We start from the raw sequence: 16,438 nt of genomic DNA on the forward strand, positions 1-16,438 counted from the left end.
AGCTTCTATTTTGTCCAAAATAATTGCTTCTTCTTCTTCTGTGTTTAGCTTACTGTTACTAAGATTAACACTTTCGTCCCAATATCTCCTATTTTTCAGAACTCGTATAGGCAGCTCCCAAGTTTCATCATTAGTTACTACATGTTTATCACTAAAAGGTACTGTAATTACTCCGGTTATCGGCAAGACCATTTTTAACTGGCTTCTTTCAAAGTCAACAACACTCTGATATTTCGACAAGAAATCTATGCCAATTAAAACCTCAATACTAAGATTATTTACAATTAAGCATGGATGATCAATTAAATTACCATTAATGTTAAAGGGCAGCAAAGCTTCTTGCTTTACCGTTTTTGACACCTTGCCAATAGCACCAATTATTCTTAGTCCTAATACCCTCATTACTATAAGCTTGTCCTTACCAGGTAATGCATCAAAGAAGGACTGAGATATCGCACTCACCTCACTTCCACTGTCTAAGAGACAACGTACATTGATACCCAACATATTCACTATTATTATAGGGTGGCTTATTCTAGGTTGTATAGGTGGTTCCTCAAATTCATCCAATAGTTCCTTTTGGATTTGTCTCCTACTAAAGTGATCGACACCTGTCTTCATTACATTTAGGTCAAAGTGTGTAGGGGTTTCCTGAATTACATTTTCAGCTGCCTTTTCCAGTCGATCTATTAATTTCAAATCGAAACACCGCACGACTTCATTACATTTAGTTTGCTGAACATGACCCAAATTACTGTAGTCTGAGCGATTCTGCGCCTCCAGACCGGGCATAACACTAGTTACAGCTAAACCACATTCATTATTATTATCGGGTTCCTTCTCAAGTGACAACTGGTCACAGTTACTGGGTTCATCGACCCCCAACAGGCTACCCTCTACATTCTCACTTACCTCCTGTTCTAAATCTATTAGTACAGTATCAACATCCTGCACAGGCACTTTAGATAAGAGCACATCATCCTCATCGTAAATATAAGCATGAATTTCTTCTGCTTCTTCACCTGTCAATTCAGTATTTTGCAGCTCTTCCCTACCGTTACACTGCTGCGCCTTCTCTTTCTGTTCCCACTTAGAAAGCGTCTCTAACACGGTATGTATCAAATACTGTGAGTGATCTAATGTTTCTGTTGTATCCTTAGATGCTACCGACCCTTCATCCAAATGTTCAGTTTGAGTATTCTGATCTGTCATACCAATTATTGTAATTACTGGCTTAGGAAAAGTAACCGCCTGGTGAGCGCCAGTGTCATCATAGACGGGAACTAGTTTTCCTGCCTCGGCCTACTACTGTTTCCTTTATTTCCATTATAATTAACTGGCACAGCATTGCTTTCCGTACTGTTGTTTACCTGCATAATTTTGTTTGGAACAAAATTACTGTCATTTGGATGCCATTGTTGGTTCTGATAATTATTTCTCCAATTCCTACCTCTCTTAGAATGGCGAACACCTACTGTTCTGATGTTTACATTGCCATTCTGCTCGTTCTTAAAATTACTACTAGTGTTATTAGAATTTCTGTTAGTACGTGCTTGCTCCTCATTGGCAGCCACACGCTCTACACGTTCCAAATATTCAATGAAACGATCCAGATTGTCTCTAGGGGCAGATATAATTCTAGTTTGCCAATACCATGGCAGTTTGGCTTCAAGACCTAGTATTATCATTTCAGGTTTCAGCTTTTCCGCCAAATGTGACAAACGTGAAATCCATGACCTAGCAAATTCTTTAATAGATTCCTTGCCTACATTGAAGCGTTTTCCACTCCAAAATTCTCTCAACACTTTATTTTGCTTATTACTAGACCAATACTCATTAATGAAAGCTGTTTTAAATTTCTCTAATGTTTTACACTTCAACATAACATCAGCTGACCAACGCATGGCGTCACCTGCTAAATGGCTTCTAATAAATGAGATTTTCTCTCGTTCAGACCAAGTTGGTGGAATCACATCTTCAAAATCGTTCCAGAAATCTAGCGGGTGGATATTTTTATCTGGATCGAACCGCAAGAACTGCCGACACCCGATAAAAGCGGCGTTTGCAGCTACAGTTTGTTGCATACTACCATTACCAGAAGTTACTGAAGCTACTTTATTCTCAAGGTTAGCAATGTTAGTACTAATATTTTCTACTCTCATTTCAACATTATCTACTCTTTGCACAATATGAGTAGTATCAGTTTTGATTGCATCTACTTCTGCTTGAAACATGTTTACTTTTATATTAACATCTTTAAACCTATCTGAGCACAGTTCAGATTCCGTCTCGATCTTTTCTGTTAACTTGTGCTCCAGCTTCGCATCTTCCATTTGGAAGTCTTTGCGAACCTCAGCAACTTCGGATTTTACTGTTTTATACATTTCAGAAAATTGTTGAGCAACTTTTTTCTTAATATCCTCATGGCTGTAATCAATTTTATAATTCAAACTGTCCAGATCCTCTTTCAACTTATTGCAACCAGCCTTGAAGGTATCGTCCATTACCTCCAATCGTTTATTAAAATTGGTTTGACTGGCCACAATCCTGTTATTTACCTCAATTATATTATATTTTAATTCAGCATTGCTGGTAGCTATTGCTTGTAATATAAGATTTAAATCAATAGCCTCAGTATCTTTGGGTTGCACACTAGCTGGCTTTTTATCACACTCAGGTGACGAAAAACTAGCTCCAATACCAGAATCCTCAAAACTAAATGAAACTTCTGATTGATTAGTCATATCTAACTTCTCCTGTTTAAACTCTACCACCACTGATAACTGTCCAATAAATTAACAATTTCTGCTTTCTGCTTTACTACAGGGGTCTCTATTACTGAATCATTGCCCCTTCCCACACTACTGTCAGAAGACAATACTTCATATTTCACTTTAACATTACTATTTTCATGCATATTTACACTTGAACCATTGTCTGGATTTACAGTTCCTTCAACAGACATAGGTTCTGATTTAAGTTTAACCTCGGTTTCTTCTGGCAGTTCCATTTCCGACAGTCTTTTAGTGCAGGTTAGTAAAATTTTTAACAGCTTTTCACTTAACTTAGTTCCTTCTGCACGACGTATGGCGTTGCCTGTGCGGCGTACCAGGATTACTGATGCGACGCAGCGCGTTGAGCTGCAGACTGCACTCCGACGGCTGTTCTGTGTTTGCGTGGCCCGCAACTGCAGGCGAGGCTCCGGCTGCTCCGGCGGATGACTGCGGTGAGGCGAAATTGGCTTCTCTCGATGCCGGCAGCGCCGCTAGACTCGGTGCCAGCTCCGTCAATCCAGATGCGTTGTTAATCCAATTGCGTCGTCCACATGCACACATAACACTTTCACTGTTCTATTACTCAGTTGCGTGTCGCATTTCACTCTCGAATCCGAATATTTAAAAATCGCTTTCACTTCTACTAAGTTTGTTTCTTTCCCAGCCAATGCACCATATGTGGGGCGGCGGTTGGAATTTATGTTGCTATTTAAAATGTTTGAATGTAGAAACACTACATTTCCCGGCCGATGCACCGTATGTGGGGCGGCGGGTGGAAATTATGTTGTTGTTAAAATGTAGAATGTTATTTATGCTGTCTTTCGCCGTTCTCAACACTGGCTCTCTAACTACAATTTTGGCAACCAGAAAGTGATTAGCAAAACGTGAAGCCTGTCATTAGAATTCCTAGTGCCCACTTCATCTGAGAAATACACTTATAGCTACAGCTTATTGCTCTGAGGAATTAGGAGATTGTCTGGGATTCATAATCAAAAACGATCGTGTAAAAAAAAATTCTCTGTATTCTGAAAGTCACAGATGAAAAGGAAAAAAAATCCACACAATCTGACTAACAGAGTCGTTCAGAGTCTAAAGCGCTGATGCAACTATAACTGTCCAAATTAAATGTTTAAATGAATGCTCGCCATAATTTGATTAGGTTCATCAAACGCCACGCTAAATAATGGTAAAATGTTTGTCCCGCGGCGGCACGTGAAAATACGACATACGCAAACTGAAGATCGATAATTAAAGTCATCCCAGAATTAACACTTCACTCGAAAATGATTTCATGGTTACACGTATCCCGAGTAACTTAATACGGCATCCGAGGCTGTTTGTAGCAATGATACCGACGCGACGCGACTCCCGACACAGATCGTGTGCTATTCAGCGTCTGGAGAGAACTGGGGCCTTGCTTCCTCTCGCAGCGTTCTTATATATAAAGCCACAGTGCGGACGGCTAAGGGAACACCTGATCAAATCGGCTCTCCCGACTAGCCGCTGGGCTAGTAATGCACCACTTTAAGTTACCGAATAAATCATAGCTTCTTTTGCTGATGGCCGATGAAACTCTCAATTTAAATGTGCATTCAACACACAGGTAAGTAATCACAATAAAAGTTTGACGTGGCTAAGTTAAATATTTTGGGCGAGAGAATTAATTTAATTACACTGCATGCAGTAGACGAGCTCTGAACTTGCCCTATGGAGATACGCTATCGCTATAGTTTTATAGTTATTCAAATGAAACTTCTCACATCTTTATGGTTATAGCGGATCTCCATTCTACTTAAATATAAACATCCTAGCCTTATTTATTAGCCTACTTAATCTATCTTGCTTCCTTAATTTTTAAGACAAAAACCAGAAAATTATGAATTTCAACTAAAATCTTAATTTGTGAGATCCAAAGTACTGTTTCTATTAAATTATTATGGAAAAGAAATCTAAATATAAATTTTTAAGTCTCTAGCTCTTTTCTGTTGCACCAAAGATTTTTACAGAAAAACGTCTAAATTTCGAAAATGGTTAAAGTTATCGAACTGATATTCCACACATATTAATTTAGTATTACTCCTGACATGCTAGAACCGTTTCAGGTTATTTACTTGATTTTAAAAGTATTGCGCAACATTTATGACGTCAGAGCTAGTTACAGCGGACTGGCTGGCACACAATGGAAAGACTGATGTGAATTTACTACGGCGTGAGTAGGCTGCTTCCCTACAGTACTATAACTTTCGAGAAGCTCCTTGATGTTTGTGTCGTATTATGCCATGTTAGTCTTGGAATCATGGGATAAATTAGTGCGTAGAGACTGCCTTTGATTTTAGATGTCCTCGACCATTCCTCTTGCAAGTACAATGGCAACAGCTTTCTTAGCAAGGCTATCATATTTGTGAGAGGAAGTTTATCGTATTTAATAGCTCCATGTAGAGATAGATGCTTGCTAACTGTTGCAACGATGGTGCTGGCACAACTATTATAATGGTGTATATTGAGTTGTAGAGCAGACATACTATCAGAGATTATCAATATTGTGCATGCTGTGGTCGCGTGTGCGAATAGCAGTGTTTCCAAAATGGCAGCTCAACTGTCATAATAGTGGGGCGTAGATTCAGCTTGTATAGGCCTTGTCATTTGTTTCGGTGTACCCAATAGACACTACCAGTGCCATCACTAGATTTGGACCCATCCGTGTACATCACACACGCATCATGATAGTGGGACAGGAAATTCACTGCCTTTGCGTTGGTTGGGTGCTGGTTTTGAAACTTCAAACCGGTCCTCGTATCAGATCCTGCAGAGTCGACATTTTGTATGGCCTGTTGTAGTGCGGTATAAGAGGACTTTACCACGCCTTGTGCCATAATGTCTCATCTCCAAATATTCTGTTGCAACAGGTGGAAGTTGCTTATTTATTCAATATCGCCCACTGATTTAGTACGATGTTAATTCCCAAATTTTTTCGCCAAGGAGTCCATATTCGTCAAGAAAGAGCCGTAGGAGGAATTTGTTGCATAAGTATATTCGTCGCAGATTTAACAGAGGTTCATTCGCTTCAACCAGCAATGGATTGTTGGTGTGGGCATGAACGCCCCATTACCTATGAGTAAGGCTTTGTACTGCATACTGTCGAGAGTTTGGAGCATGCTGTCTGATACTGATGTGTCCGTAATCAAAGTGTGTTCTTAGTAGGGGCCGATATAAAGCTCGATAAATGTTTTGCATCATGGGATAAATTAGTGCGTAGAGACTGCCTTTGATTTTAGATGTCCTCGACCATTCCTCTTGCAAGTACAATGCCAACAGCTTTCTGAGCAAGGCTATCATATTTGTGAGAGGAAGTTTATCGTATTTAATAGCTCCATGTAGAGATGCTTGCTAACTGTTGCAACGATGGTGCTGGCACAACTATTAGTGCTGTTTATGCAACTGGAAAACTGTGCTGTCCCAGTTGCATTGTTCGAGGAAGTGGAGTCCTGTGGCGATTAAAGATCATTATAGTAAATTTGTTATCAGATACTTCGAGGCCACTTTTGTACACCACTCACGCAAATGTATGAGAGTGGTGTACATTTTCAGATGAGAGGACTAAAGAGTTCTGGCTTCTGAATAGATGCATACGTCATCTACGTGTTGTAATATTTCGATGTCATCGGCAAAAAGGTCATGGTGGTCTGCAGTATAGAGACTGAATAATAAGGGAGCCAAGACTGATCCCTGCAGGACTGCTCTGCTAGTTTCTCGGGATTCCAACGCAGTTCCGTGTTGAAAAATGATTGTCCTCATAGTGCTCAGGAAGCTTACCATATCGTTCAAGAGAAATTGTGAAATCCGAAGTTTCCAGAATTTTTTCCCTAAGACTGACAATACGACGCTATCGTACGCTTTAGTCAAGTCTGTGAACATAACTGTCATATAATTATTCCAAGAAAAGTTTAGCTGTATGTCAGTAACTAACTGAAGAAGGATTTCAGTTGACTTTTTTCCTTTGTGAGACTGAAGTTGTTTTTCCGGTAATGTTATCTTGTTTTCACACCACAATTCTTAGCGCCGCTTAATAATCCCTTCCCTTACCTTTGTCGAACACGCTAGTGAGCTGATAGACTGATACGACTCGGATTTATCACATCTTTTCGCGATTTGTGGATGGGGACAACACGACAAGTATCCAGCGAGTCGATTTTGATCTTAAGTGTCAATATGCTATTGTAAATTTTGAGCAACAGCATAACAGCAGTTTCCCTTTGTGTGGGAGGTGTCGTAGCATCTGTTAGACAGTATAATAAGGGCCACGTGCAGTATGCTTTCCTTGGGAGAGAGAGATCTGGAGTTCATGCGAAAAGGCTTGTGTAATTACATTGTTGTCCCCTTCATATTCCGCCTAGTCTTCCTTGTCCAGTACGTCAGGTGGAGCAATCACACCCAAGAACGATTCTAAAAGTTCGTCAGATGGCGTAGGTGTGTGCATATCCATTGTCAGGCCGTTTTTTATCTTCTGTATGACATTCCAAATCCTGGTTAACTGTGTTTCTTGGCAGACTGCGTTGCAGAAATTTTGCTACGATTTTCTATTTTTCTACTTGAATATTTTCTTAGCTTTAACTTGTGCTTTCTTAAGAACAACATAATTTGTATCATTGGAGAGTGTTCTTGATGCCTCCTTTCGTTCCTTGAGAACTGCGTCACATTCTGAATCCCACCATCACGGTGATGGTCTATGAACAGACTTCTTGTGTCTCTTGCTTCATTGATGACGATGATGTTTGGTTTGTGGGGCGCTCAACTGCCCGGTCACAGCACCCGTACAAAGTACCAATTTTTACATAGTTAAATTTTTAGACAGTCCAATACAGCCCCTGTCACGAATGATGATGATAAAATGATGAGGACAACACAAACACCCAGTCCCCGGGGAGAGAAAATCCCCAACTCGGTCAGGAATCGAACCTGGGACCCCGTGATCCAGACGCAGCAACGCTAGCCACTAGAACACGAGTTGCGGACTGTGTCATTGATAAGTGATACCAAGGCCCCATAGTCTCTTTCGGGATCCTTAGTTTCGATGATCGATTACAGTTTTTCTTCCAGGAGTGTTTCGTATAAGCTGCAATTGGCTTTATTTGTGTTCCATTTCCGGCTGATTACGTGTATGGTAGTCTCCCCAGGTTGCGCGTTTATGACGATTTGAACTGGCAAGTGGTCCGAACTTAAAGTATCGAGTATCATTTCCCATGTTGTTCCGGTAGACAGTGGTAGACAGTGCAGGGGATGCTATGCTTAAGTCTATTGCCATCGGAACTTCATTTAGTATTGATGAGCCATCATTTTGAACTATAAGGTTTTGTGAATATAGTAGATCCACTAGTATTTTTCTCGTGGTATTAGTATTTTTGCAGGCCCACAGTGTATCAAAAAATGGTTCAAATGGCTCTGAGCACTATGGGACTTAACATCTATGGTCATTAGTCCCCTAGAACTTAGAACTACTTAAACCTAACTAACCTAAGGACAGCACACACAACACCCAGCCGTCACGAGGCAGAGAAAATCCCTGACCCCGCCGGGAATCGAACCCGGGAACCCGGGCGTGGGAAGTGAGAACGCTACCGCACGACCACGAGATGCGGGCACCCACAGTGTATGGTGGCCGTGAAAGTCACCTAGTAGCAGAAGAGGTTTCCCGATGGAGTCAATGATCGTTGTTAACTGTTGTCTGCAAAGTCTGTCGTTATATGCTTTGTATGCTGTGTCTAAATACCGATGGACGTCTTTGATCCGCAGGAGGGCGCCCACTACACTGACACGACGAAGTCATAAAATAGCGATACGCACTTATACAGATGACGATAGTATTGGGTACACAAGGTATAAAAGGACAGTGCATTGGCGATGCTTTCACTTGTACTCAAGTGATCCATGTGAAATTGTTTCCAACGTGATAATGGGCGCAGGACGGGAATTAACTTTGAACAGAGAATGGTGGTTGGAGCTAGACGCTTGGGACATTCCATATCGGAAATCGTTCGGGAATTCTGTATTCCGACATCCATAGTGTAATGGGAGTGCGGAGAGTACCACATTTCAGGCATTACTTCTCACCACGGACAACGCAGTGGCCGACGACCTTCACTTAATGACCGACAGCAGCTGTGTTTGCGTAGAGTTGTCATTGCTACATACGAGCAACACTACGTGAAATAACCGCAGAAATTAATGTGGGAAGTACGACCAACATGTCCATCAGTGAAACATGTCCATCGGCGAAATTTGGTGTTAATGGGCTACGACAGCAGGCGGCAGAGGCAAGTGCCTTTGCTAACAGCGTGATATCGCCTGCTGCACCTCTCCTGCATGTTCAAATGCGTGTGAAATCTTATGGGACTTAACTGCTAAGGTCATCAGTCCCTAAGCTTACACACTACTTAACCTAAATTATCCTAAGGACAAACACACACACCCATGCCCGAGGGAGGACTCGAACCTCCGCCGGGACCGCCTCTCCTGGACTAGTGACAACTCGGTTGGGCCCTAGACGACTGTAAAACAGTGGCTTGGTCAGATGGTTCCCAGTTTCAGTTCGTAAGAGTTGACGGTAGGGTTCGAATGTGGCGCAGACCTCAAGAAGCTATGAATGCAAGTTGTCAAAAGGCACTGTGAAGCTGGTGGTGGCTCCGTCACGGTGTGGGCTGTGTTTACGTGGAATAGACTGGGTCCTCTTGTCCAACTGAACTGATTATTGACTCGAAATGGTTATGTTCGGCTACTTGGAGACCATCTGCAGCCATTCATGACTTCACATTCCCAAACGACGATGGACTTTATATGAGTGACAATGCGCCGTGTCACCGGACCATAATTGTTCACCATTGGTTTGAAGAACATTCTGGACAGCTCGAGCGAATGATTTGGCCATCGAGATCGCCCGACATGAATCCCATCGAACATTTATGGTGGGCTGGTTGATTTGGTGGAAGAGACCAAACAGCGAGGTCATCAGTCATATCGGATTAGGGAAGGATGGAGAAGGAATTCGGCGGTGCCCTTCCAAAGGAACCATCTTGTCATTTGCATGAAGCGATTTAGGGAAATCACGGAAAACCTAAATCAGGATGGCCGGACGTGGGCTTGAACCGTTGTCCTCCCGAATGTGAGTCCAGTGTGCTAGCCACTGCGCCACCTCGCTCGGTGAACATTTATGGCATATAATCGATATGGGAGATATGACACTGCGAGAAGAATTTGACAAAGCTCTGAAAGAGCTAAGTCGAAACAAGGCTCCGTGAATAGACGATATTCCGTCAGAACTACAGGTAGCGTTGGGAGAGCCACGATAAAACTCTTCCTTCTGGTGCGCAAGCACTATTGGACTTAACATCTGAGGTCATCAGTCCCCTAGAACTTAGAAATACTTAAACCTAACTAACCTAATGACATCACACACATCTATGCCCGAGGCAGGATTCGAACCTGCGACCGTAGCAGTCGTGCGGTTCCGGACTGATGCGCCTAGAACCGCTCGGCCACCGCGGCCGGCCCAAAAGAAGGGATCGGTTGATATGAAATATTATTAGACATCAAGGATCAGCAGTTTAGTATTTGAGGGAAGTTGTTGTTCTTGTGGTCCTCAGTCCTGAGACTGGTTTGATGCAGCTCTCCATGCTACTCTATCCTGTGCAAGCTTCTTCATTTCCCAATATCTACTGCAATCTACATCCTTCTGAATCTGTTTAGTGTATTCATCTCTTGGTCTCCATCTACGATTTTTACCCTCCACGCTGCCCTCCAACACTAAATTGATGATCCCTTGATGCCTCAGAATATGTCCTACCAACCGATCCCTTCTTCTAGTTAAGTTGTGCCACAAACTTCTCTTCTCCCCAATCCTATTCAATACCTCCTCATTAGTTATAAGATCTGCCCTTCTAATCTTCAGCATTCCTCTGTAACACCACATTTCGAAAGCTTCTATTCTCTTCTTGTCCAAACTAGTTATCGTCCATGTTTCACTTCCATACATGGCTACGCTCCATACAAATGCTTTCAGAAACGACTTCCTGACACATAAATCAATACTCGATGTTAACAAATTTCTTTTATTCAGAAACGCTTTCCTTGCCATTGCCAATCTACATTTGATATCCTCTCTACTTCGACCATCATATTTTGCTCCCCAAATAGCAAAACACATTTACTACTTTAAGTGTCTCATTTCCTAATCTAATTCCCTCAGCATCATCCGACTTAATTCGACTACATTCCATTATCCTCGTTTTGCTTTTGTTGATGTTTATCTTATACCCTCCTTTCATGACACTGTCCATTCCGTTCAACTGCTCTTCCAAGTCCTTTGCTGTCTCTGACAGAATTACAATGTCATCAGCGAACCTCAAAGTTTTTATTTCTTCTCCATGGATTTTAATACCTACTCCGAATTTTTCTTTTGTTTCCTTCACTGCTTGCTCAATATACAGATTGAATAACATCGGGGAGAGGCTACAACCCTGTCTCACTCCCTTCCCAACCACTGCTTGCCTTTCGTGCCCCTCGACTCTTATAACTGCCATCTGCTTTCTGTACAAATTGTAAATAGCCTTTCGCTCCCTGTATTTTACCCCTGCCACCTTCAGAATTTGAAAGAGAGTATTCCAGTCAATATTGTCAAAAGCTTTCTCTATGTCTACAAATGCTAGAAACGTATGTTTGCCTTTCCTTAATCTAGGTTCTAAGATAAGTCGTAGGGTCAGTATTGCCTCACGTGTTCCAATATTTCTACGGAATCCAAACTGATCTTCCCCGAGGTCAGCTTCTACCAGTTTTTCCATTCGCCTGTAAAGAATACGCGTTAGTATTTTACATCCGTGACTTATTAAACTGATTGTTCGGTAATTTTCACATCTGCCAACACCTGCTTTCTTTGGGATCGGAATTATTATATTCTTCTTGAAGTCTGAGGGTATTTCGCCTGTCTCATACATCTTGCTCACCAGATGGTAGAGTTTTGTCAGGACTGGGTCTCCCAAGTCCGTCAGTAGTTCTAATGGAATGTTGTATACTCCAGGGGCCTTGTTTCGACTCAGGTCTTTCAGTGCTCTGTCAAACTCTTCACACAGTATCGTATCTCCCATTTCATCTTCATCTACATCCTCTTCCATTTCCATAATATTGTCCTCAAGTACATTGCCCTTGTATAGGCCCTCTATATACTCCCTCCACCTTTCAGCTTTCCCTTCTTTGCTTAGAACTGGGTTGCCATCTGAGCTCTTGATATTTATACAAGTGGCTCTCTTTTCTCCAAAGGTCTCTTTAATTTTCCTGTAGGCAGTATCTATCTTTCCCCTAGTGAGATAACCCTCTACATCCTTACATTTGTCCTCTAGCCATCCCTGCTTAGCCATTTTGCACTTCCTGTCGATCTCGTTTTTGAGACGTTTGTATTCCTTTTTGCCTGCTTCATTTACTGCATTTTTATATTTTCTCCTTTCATCAATTAAATTCAGTATTTCTTCTGTTACTCAAGGATTTCTACTAGCCCTCGTCTTTTTACCTACTAGGTCCTCTGCTGCCTTCACTACTTCATCTCTCAAAGCTACCCATTCTTCTTCTACTGTATTTCTTTCCCTCATTCCTCTCAATTGTCCCCTTATGCTCTCCCTGAAACTCTCCACAACCTCTGGTTTAGTCAGTTTATCCAGGTCCCATCTCCTTATATTCCCACCTTTTTGCAGTTTCTTCAGTTTTGATCTACAGTTCATAACCAATATATTGTGATCAGAGTCCACATCTGCCCCTGGAAATGTCTTACAATTTAAAACCTGGTTCCTAAATCTCTGTCTTACCATTATGTAATCTATCTGAAACATGTCAGTATCTCCAGGCTTCTTCCATGTATACAACCTTCTTTTATGATTCTTGAACCAAGTGTTAGCTATGATTAAGTTGTGCTCTGTGCAAAATTCTATCAGGCAGCTTCCTCTTTCATTTCTTAGCCCCAATCCATATTCACCTACTACATGTCCTTCTCTCCCTTTTCCGACTACCGAATTCCATTAACCCATGACTATTAAATTTTCGTCTCCCTTCACTATCTGAATATTTTCTTTTATTTCATCATACATTTCTTCAGTTTCTTCGTCATCTGCAGAGCTAGTTGGCATATAAACTTGTACTACTGTAGTAGGTGTGGGCTTCGTGTCTATCTTGGCCACAATAATGCGTTCACTATGCTGTTTGTAGTAGCTTACCCACACTCCTATTTTTTTTATTCATTATTAAACCGACTCCTGCATTACCCCTATTTGATTTTGTATTTATGACCCTGTATTCACCTGACCAAAAGTCTTGTTCCTCCTGCCACCGAACTTCACTAATTCCCACTATATCTAACTTTAACCTATCCATTTCCCTTTTTAAATTTTCTAACCTACCTGCCCGATTAAGGGATCTGACATTCCACGCTCCGATCCGTAGAACGCCAGTTTTCTTTCTTTTGATAACGGCGTCCTCCTGAGTAGTCCCCGCCCGGAGATCCGAATGGGGGACTATTTTACCTCCGGAATATTTTACTCAAGAGGACGCCATCATCATTTAATCATACAGTAAAGCTGCATGCCCTCGGGAAAAATTGCGGCCGTAGTTTCCCCTTGCTTTCAGCCGTTCGCAGTACCAGCACAGCAAGGCTGTTTTGGTTAGTGTTACAAGGCCAGATCAGTCAATCATCCAGACTGTTGCCCCTGCAACTTCAGAAACCACACGTTGGTCTGGCCTCTCAACAGATACCCCTCCGTTGTGGTTGCACCTACGGTACGGCTATCTGTATCGCTGAGGCACGCCAGCCTCCCCACCAACGGCAAGGTCCATGTTTCTTTGTGTGGGGGGGGGGGGGGGGTGAGGGAAGTATGGGTGTTAAAAATCATCCACTTCTTTGCCTTTCTTTGACAAATGTGCAGAAACATGCTAGACGGCAATGGTGTATGGAACGACGTCACTGATGACTGGAATGGCATCAGATAGTCTTTTCGGATGAATACAGGTTCTCTTTGTTTGAAAATGATGGCTTCATTTTGGTTCGCAGCAGACGGGGAGAGCGGTATTAAAATGACTTCATTCACACAAGACGTACAGTGCCAACTCAAAGCCTTATGGTGTGTTGTGCTACGGGGTACAATCACAAATCACAGTTGGTGCTTGTCAAGGGCACTGTGACCAGTGTAATCTACGTGAATGACATCCTGCGACCTGAAGCCATACCCTTTCTGCACAACACCCCAGAGGGCACTTTCAGCATGCACGACCACATGCTGCTGCACGAACATTTGCCTCTTATGTTACAGGCTGTCAGCCTTCTGCCCTGTCATGCCAAATCACCAGACTTTTCGCGAAACTAAAATGTGTGGTCAAGCGACGGGGACAGCGCTGTGACCCAATGCTAACAACCACAGATGAACTTTGGAACCAGGTGAATGCAGCATGGATGGCTATACGACAGGGCGACATTCGCGTCTTATACGCATCGATGCCATCATGCAAGCAATAAGTTATCACGAGTCATGGCGGGCCCTGTGCCTACTAGGCATCAGGATACATGCTGAACCAAGATGATTGAAATAATAATCACTTCTGCAGAACATACTAATGTACATGTCCTGTGAATATGAACGCCCTGTCTCTAGTCGTTCGAGGTGTTCTGTTTTTTTTCTGAACATGACTGTAATTCAATGGCATCCGTGACGTTGGTACTGTCAACTGCCGGAAGTAAAAGGTTTGGTATAGATGTAATCATATCAGATATTATACACTTTTTGGTCAATATTTGCGTATCGCTAGGTTTCGTATTGTGGCTGATTGTCAAAATGGGTTTACTGATTTCTGCACAATGTTATGATGTTTTCTTGCGGTCAGCCTCGCTTTGAGCACAATCACGTTATTGACGAGCCATGCCTCATCATCAGTAGATTACATCTAACCTCCACTTTTCTCTTGTGGATGGAGAGGACTGGATGACGTCGAAGCTAGGGTCCGATAATGGTCTTCTCGAGTGCACTGCTTGGCAATGGATAGAAACTCTAGAAGTTAATTTTGGTGTGTAACAACTCGGTACTGGGGTAATGAAATAGAGAGAACATCACAATGAAATTCGTTTTAAATAGAATGGGACTGAAAGATAATATGCATTTCTGGCGTTAGTAAAATTGGGTCTGGGTTCAGTTTTCGTATACTAGGTGTGAAGCAAAACCATTTCTGCGTCTGAGAAGGTTTCAGACAAACACCAAGTGTCTTAGCCCTTCGTTGTCCTTGGCTGAACGCTCTGGATATCGAATGCAGGTTTACAAATTAGTGACATAGTCTGCGAGTAACCGGGGTCGACTAGATATACGGGCTCTGCAACGATCTTGTGACGTCACACTAGTCGGCTTGTCCGCCGCTCTTCGCGAACACTCGGCTCTGAGCAGGGCCCACGAGAAATCAATATTTAATTGGAGAGGTTTCCGCTAAAGGTCTTAATTTTGTCGGGTGCTATCGAGAACTTGAAAACATCTAAACAAGCAATCAAGAGTTATGAAACTCGTCTGAAACAGTTGTTCGCTCCACGCCGGAGGTGACTGCTGGCACTCGTGAGACCTGTAGTGTCACGTGCTGTGACGTACGCGCTACGGCCTGTCTTTCTCGCGTGGGCCTCGCGAATAACAGGATGGTGAACACACAGCCAACCAACAACCTCTGACTCGGTTTGATTCGTATCTAGTTCGTGTAGGCGCTTTACAACTACAAATTCATATACACTCCGTGGGGTGTGTGGCGGAGAGTACATGGTGTACAAGAATAATTTTCTCTCATTCCGGTTCCCTTTGCAGATGGAGAGTGGGGAAAAGATTGTCGGTATTTCTCTGTATACTTTATTCATACATGCCCATCTTCATGGCACGTTATTATAAAATTTACAATATGACCGGTTTTGGCCAACTTCCATCATCAGATCTGTTACAAAATAGAACAAAACACTAACATAACAATCACAGGTCCAGGTGGTTGAAGGTCAAGTCTTCAGAAAAAAAATCCAAGAGAACATCATAAGGATAAAGTTGTTGACAGCCATAACATACCATTTAAAGTCTTCTCATACCAGTACCAATGAAGAGTGTTTCATAGAAGCAGGTACATGAACAAGTGCTATCGAGGCTCAGAGGGAGTACTATACTTACGCAAACACGAAATGTAGAACCGTAGAGAGCGCTAGTGGCGAGGTCCAGCATCACAAATTCAACAGTCTAGAACAGGATACTCATAGTCATCAATTAAATGGGATAATATGATTAAAGTTTATGTCTAACAATAACCCATAGGACATAATATAATATGATGAAGTATACATAAGCTTTTGTGATGTCAGGTTAATCAAAAAAGATGGAAGGTATAGAATTAGCATATTCAGAAAGCTGACACGATCATAAATGCATAATCCTGTAACCCTAAAAGGTATAAATGGGCATACTTTACAGCCACAATTAACAGGATATTAAAACTGCCGCTCAACTGTAACGACAAAGCGAAAGAGCTAAACTTATGAAACAAGTAGCTAGGGCATATCGATATAGGAACCGTGATGTAACACTTGTATAACAAACTGAAATCAAATATACATGACAAGAAGGTCACAG

The sequence above is a fragment of the Schistocerca nitens genome, chromosome 3, assembly GCF_023898315.1.
Source record: "Schistocerca nitens isolate TAMUIC-IGC-003100 chromosome 3, iqSchNite1.1, whole genome shotgun sequence".
In the NCBI taxonomy this organism is placed as follows: Eukaryota; Metazoa; Arthropoda; class Insecta; order Orthoptera; family Acrididae; genus Schistocerca; species Schistocerca nitens.